This window comes from Bactrocera tryoni, chromosome 3 (assembly GCF_016617805.1).
Source record: "Bactrocera tryoni isolate S06 chromosome 3, CSIRO_BtryS06_freeze2, whole genome shotgun sequence".
NCBI lineage: Eukaryota > Metazoa > Arthropoda > Insecta > Diptera > Tephritidae > Bactrocera > Bactrocera tryoni.
The window spans coordinates 2,237,352-2,244,242 of NC_052501.1; the positions used below are offsets into that span (position 1 = coordinate 2,237,352).

A 6,891-nucleotide genomic window follows, 5' to 3' on the forward strand; every position below is an offset into this window, starting at 1 on the left:
GCAGTCGTGGCCGAGTGGTTAAGGCGTCTGACTCGAAATCAGATTCCCTCTGGGAGCGTAGGTTCGAATCCTACCGGCTGCGAAACTTTTATTTTTTATTTTATTTATATTTGCACTTAAACTTCCATTTTTATTTAGTAATTAAATATTCATCGTTATTTGCGTCAAAGAAAACAACAGAATATTCATGAATGGCTGATTTATTGAAAATATATTTTGTAAACAATAAGTTTGTTAAAATTATTTTTTTAACTGTTATAATCATTTCATTTACCAGCTGGGCATTGGTGGTGGTAAGGGTTGCAAATTTAATAAACTTCAAAAGATTTATATTTTTACTGGCAAACCTGACAACAACTGTTTCATTTAACTTATTAACTATTGTTATTAAGTATACGATATAACTATTCCATTGTTCTATTGCACCGAAAATGTGTTGGGAAGCTACTATCTGTTTGCGTCTTTTTCATTGGAGTAACAACAACAGTAATATTTATATCCTGAGCAGGGTATATTAAGTTCAGAGCGGATAACTATAGTATACACATAGCTGTCACACAAGCTGACAGTTCAAAATTATATACAAAAAGGTCATTTTAGCTGGGAAAATAAAGAACGTCAAAGAAGTTTGAAAATGATAAAATGGAAGTGTTATTGTTGCCAAACATAAGAAGAGCTTGAAAGACCTTTGACAGTCACTCAAGCAGACATTTCAAGACGTTTAAAAGGAGAAGTATCACAAACAAAGAAATTCGGAATTTAAATTGGTGGCAAAATGCGTTGAAAGATGACTTTTTCTAAAAATCCTGCTTAAATGCTACAGAAAGCATGTCATTTTTGCAACAGATTGTGACTGGTGATGAAAAATGATCAGTTACGACAACTGTAAATGCAAATGTTAAGCCAGCCAGATTAACGGTAACACCGCACTGGTGAAGCTAGCGTCAACAACTCATCAAATTGAAGCAAACGATTTTCGAAAAACGCCCGGAATTCGCGATTTATCAAAAACATCGACCATTAAATAATCAATGCATCAGAAGATTGATGTATTTTCAACTTTGTATCTTAATAATAAGCATATAAAGCTGGTTCCAGAAGCATAAATAAACGAATGAGCTAGTTCGCCTTTAGCTGATACATTTTGCTGGCTATCTGTTAAAACATTTTTCAATAAATAAATATAAAATGTTTCTGAATTCACAAAAAGTTATTTATTTAAAAGCGAATTTAAAAACAACAACTTGGAAAGTCGTCCCCTGTCTCTGCTTTGTGATAGTTGCTTACAGGCTTCTCGCAGAAGTCGCAGCAATTGGTAAATTTTTGGTAGCCCTTTATACAACTCCGGAACAAAAAAATTTGATGTCATATTTTGATTGATAGAAGCAACAGCTGCTACAAAATACATTTGCCTTTCAACTTCCGTTGATGTAATTGTAGATATGTAAATTGGACAACTTACATTTCATAATTTGGTGGGTAAAATGTTTATGGTGGCTCTAAATATCAAACGAGTGTTTCGTTTCATACTCAACCGAAAATTCCGACGTGTCAGTGCCATTCTTTAAGTCAAAACTGGTTTTGCTTTTAGCCGGAACTTCTTTAAAATGCAATAATTTTAATATAGTTAAAGTTTGCAAACCGTTTTTTCAAATTCTTTTGCAGTTCAATTTTTAACTCCCTGCGATAGTATTTTGATGTCAAATTTTTGCCAGAGCTTCACTTAAACAATTTACTAGAGGTATAACCTTGCTAGTGTTAAGATTGAAGTCTGCGGATATCTCCCTCGTCACAGTTTTGAAGGACTTTAGATACTCAATCACCGTCTTCATTTTGTTGAGCTAGGTGGCAGTGACTATAGAGGGTGCTTCTGGGAGAGTGACCTGTACTTCACTTATACGAGTGCCGACGCGTTCTTACGTCAAGAATAATTTTCTTTGTATTACTTGTAGAAGCCCTAGTATCCATTTGTGTCTTTCGCAATTCATCACTGGAATTAACACTTATGTTAATGAACTTTACAATGTCGCACACCTTGGAGATCAAAGCTGACACTTCCGTCGACTAATCTACTGTCTGCGTGACAACAAAATTAAGGTTATTGACAAAGCAGGGAATTATTCTATTGTCGTCAAACAACCTTCTTGTTAATTCCGTCATAGTCTTGTCGTTATTCGTTAGCAAGCAGAAATTTTATTTATGGAGACGTTCCCCTCGATGAAAAGCTGAGACAATTTGTCTTCTAAATAAGCTGCCGTATGATTTTCGTGCAGTTCGATTACGCCTAAAGTCAAACTCGACAAATGTAAATTGTCTAAAAAGTGAATTTGATACTCCCAGAAACGACTGTTGTTTCATTGTCTCATTGACTTGACCAAAAAATTCTTTCACATTTGGTTGGATCAGCGCTGCTTTAGACAACTGAGACCTCGATTTATTTTCTAACACTGACGAAGTACTTCTCTTAGGCTGTGATTAAAGAATACTTGTAGTCTTCTTATTTGTAGTCTCAGATACCTTTCTAAGGCGTGAAGATGACGTCGCAGCTGTTGGTGGAATGTTTACGTGTTACCTGATGTTTTTAAAATTTTTTGCAGGCTTGTGGCGGAAGCATCTGAATTACTTATAAAAAAGCTCCATATCTCGCTTTTTGATTTTGAAGAGGCTTTTTTGAAAACCTGAATAAAATAATATGTACGTAACATATGTGTCTGATAGCAGATGAATTCGAAACAGATCATACAATTTATTGAAGTAAGATTCAATACATCGGTACAGGTAACACAGATGTATCGGTGTGTTTAGATTCGAAGCATCGATGTCAAAAATCGTCGATGTGATGCACATCAGAACAGTGTATTAAAAATTGGATGAATTCAATTTGGCTGTCAAGCCACGCAGCTCTCTTGGAATGGAACACTACAAATTTTCCAGAAAGATGAGAAAATATTATAGACCTAACCTGGATAATTTTGTAAAGACAACTCGACGCGTTGGACACACTATTTGACACACAACAGTCTCAATTCGAAAAAGGAAAAACATAGCGCAACCCTATTTATAGAAGACATAACTGTACTCGCTGCGAGTGCAAAATAATGAAGAAATCTATTAATTACTTTTTAGTGAACTGAATTCACTCTTGCCTTTACTAGTCGCGGCTAGTAAATTTTAGCAAATAAATTAGCCGAATGCCAACTGTCAAACGCACGCACTTCGCATTCATAATGATTAAACATTAAGTGCTTGGAAAGTGCTGGGCAGGCGGCGGACAAGCGGCGGCGACGGGCAGCCCGAGTGAATGTGACGCGTCGAGACTTTTGCGCGAAAACTTTTAATTGAATGCAAATCAGTGTAAGAACTCGACAAGCACTCTCGCCCCATGAAAGTGGACAAAGCAAACTCTTGCAGTGCTGCCAATTTTGGCGAAATTCCATCGGCGCGCGCAAATGAAAGTTGTGCTGGGAATGACAGCGAAATGTTTGCAATCGAAATTCCTACGAAATTCCAACGGAATTCCTTGCCATTTATAATGGCTGCAAACTTTTGCCAAAGCACATACTTTTTGCTGACCACAAACACAGCTGCAACAACGCACACAACAAGCGAGGAGCTTAAATATTTGTATTTGATCAATAGCATCATTTCGCCGCGCGCACAAAAGCCATCCAATTGGCAGCAAATCGTTGCTGACACTTACGCTCCATTGGCGAGCAAACAACAATGATGAGGTCGCGATTAAATTTCAAATAGCACACCACGCTGCTCGCAAGCTATTTAAGGCGATGTCAGCGTAAAGGCAAGACGGGAAGATGTGTAGACACAAGGAGCGCTTTTATTGGAAGATGATATATGAAAAAACTTCTTTTATGCCTATATAATGTTTCTCAAAGAGTTAGCTTTTCATTTCATGTCAATTCTTTATACTTTTTGTATATACTATATACTAAGTTGCCCGACGTTGAGGGGACAAAAGAACGTGTGCAAAAATTTCTGGTTGATATCTCCAAAGTTGGCTTAATGACTCTGCTCTTCATGCTGATCATTGATGTACATATTTCATATACTTTGTTTATTTAATAAATATGTTGCATACTTTTAGGGTTCACATATTCCTTTCGACGAATATGAAATAAGCTGGACTAATTTCGGATCCTAACGTGAGTATTAAATGGTTAGGAATAAGTAAGGGAAGACTAGGTTTAATACTCTTGCAACTTGCAAGAACCAAAGCCAGGGAAATACCATAAGGTGAAAAACGTCAGCCACAGGATCGAAATCCAAGCAATTTGATATATATGCCAGGGTTTGTTCGAAAAGTTATAGGACTGGTTTTCTTCCGTCGCAGCTGTACTTCGGAGCGTGAGCGCACCGACTGAATTCGGTAAAAGGCGTTCCTAGTTAACGAACGAGCGGCTGGTCAGTTGTCTCCGAGCAACTGGGGAGTCATGACAAACATTTTCGTGCGACATGTTTCTGTGAGTGGTGCAAGCCGAAAATTCAGCAATAGAAACTCGAAACGGAGACGTTTAATATGATCAAGCTTGTTTACCCAGATGTTGCTTTTGCAAGAATTGGTGCGTTTCGGTGGTACCAGCCCTTTTTGGAGGGCCAGGAAGAGGTTGCTGATGAAGACAGTGCTGGGAGAAAACGATGCTCATTGTCTTTTTTGACATCAAAGGCATCGTCCACCATGAATTTGTTGCTCCTGGACAAACCGTCAAAGCCAAATTTTACGTGGAGGTCCCTAAGAGACTCAAGACAAGACATCGAAGACGATTGGACCACGATAACGCCCCGGTTCACAACGTCTTTCTTGTGTGACTCCCCGGCCTTTGTTTTTGTTTCTTTGCCTGAATAGGCCGATGAAAGAGTAGCATTTTGAGATGATAAAGGGGATTCTAGCAGCATGCAATTTAGGGCTCAAGGCTATTCCGGAAAAAGCTTTCCGTGACGACTACGCTGCTTAGAAATCGCGCTGGCAGCACTGCATCGACGCAGAAGGAGCCTATTTTGAAAGTTTTTAAAGAATTATAACGATTGGTTCAATAAATTTTGTTTAAATCGACTAAGCCCTATTACTTTCGAAAATCATTATACATATGTAGTGTATTAAAGTTGGGGTAGTATGGACCCGCTTTTAAACTATTTTTGCCAGTACCACATAACTATTCCACATATTAAAAAATATCCCCTGAGATTATGTGAGGTACATACCACTAGCAATTATAAGGAATAAAGTCACCCGGATCTTCGAAAATCCGGAAGTTAGTTATATGGCCGTCAGGGAAGATTTTTTTACACAAATATGTACTTTTATCAGTAAATACCTGCTTAGACCTGAATTTCAATTATACATTTCACATAGTGACTGATATTTGCGGTAAAAATCTACTACAGGTTCTGGGGTCCAGATATTCCGCACCTAGGAACTTGAACAATGTTGGAATTAGACAATTTTCGGTCATAAAGTGGCATACTTTACTACATACGTTTTAGCTTAAGGTAGTTTTGTGGGCGTGGCAGTGAACCGATTACGCCGGAATTTGAGCTCGGCTATTCATCCTGATCATTTATGTACATATATATAACCGTATATCTAACTTAATTAGTTTTAGGAGATACAAACAACCGTTATGTGAACGAAACTAAATATTTTACTCACTGCCTCATTAACGGTGGTCGCCAAATTTTTGAAATTTTTTTATTTCATTTTCAAATTTTTTCAGTGCTTTGAAGTAAGTGTTTTTATAATGAGCCTCCTTAACACTTAGCTATAAATAAGCGTTTTTCGGTATTTATGCGCAATATTTTCACCAACTTTGCCCTTAAATCGTCACAACAATCGAATTTATTTTGCGTGTTTGCTGGAAAATGGCGGCGTAAATTTCGTTGCATCAACAATGCGTCGTTACAATGACACATCGGCTACCGCAAACATTACCTCTGCGCGCGCACACACACGCATACGTGCCGCCGGATTTGTACCAGGCCCCGCGCCCGCACACCTGCAGAACCCATTTACCTTAATTGCCCGAAGATGAGCGTAAATATTTATCTTACAGGCGTAAATGCATTGTATTTGCCAGCCAGCCAGCGAACATGTGTGTGCCCGCCCACGTGCGTCTGTGTGTGTGTGCCTCATTCAGCCTTTGGAATCAATTTATGCGTTGTTGTGCGTTCGATCAGCGCTGTTTGCGGCGTGTGTGTGTGTGTGTAAATAGCTTTCACCGTGTGTGGCGTGCTCGTGTCGAGTGATGAGCTTGTCGCGGTGTCAAATCAGCGCTGTTGTGTGTTGCTGTTTGTTGTTGCATGGAAAGTGCTGCCGTTTCAATAAAATTGGATTTGCAGCGATTCCGTTTCAGCCTCATCAATTAAAATCGCCGAGTATGTAAATGGGACTACAACATGCGATGATTGTGCAGCGGGCGGTGGTGCATGCGGGGCACATGAACTTTAAGTTGCCACTAGTTACGGTTACGCTGAATGGCGGCGCTGGGCGGAAATATTTTATGGTTGCGCAAGGAAAAGAACCAAATTTATGCGACTTTTAAGCAAATATGCAAATTAAAGTGGAAATGGAAACCTTGAGACGCTATATCAAGGCAGAGCGTGGATATATCTTATGCATTCGAGCTCGAAAAGATTGTTTCCGTTGATATAATCTGCATAAAGGCGGTTAAGAATTCAAGGAAATGTGATGCAAATCCATTAGAAATGATTTTTAAAAAGAAAGTGAGGTTCAATCGTGAATAAACGGAAACGAAGCACCGTTCAGATTGTCTTTTATTCGAGAACAAAAACAAACATGGTAACTATGGCGCGAGAAGTACTCATTCAAGAGCCTAATTGAAGTCTTCGTTTCGTAACGGTGTGTCCATTCATTGTTTT

General features: G+C 38.6%; 1 non-coding gene across 1 annotated transcript; it reads left to right on the top strand.

The window, feature by feature from the left end:
- Trnas-cga lies at positions 1-82 on the top strand. The gene has a single exon. It is a non-coding gene; the product is annotated as a tRNA-Ser (tRNA).
- The last annotated feature ends 6,809 nt before the right edge of the window (positions 83-6,891 follow it).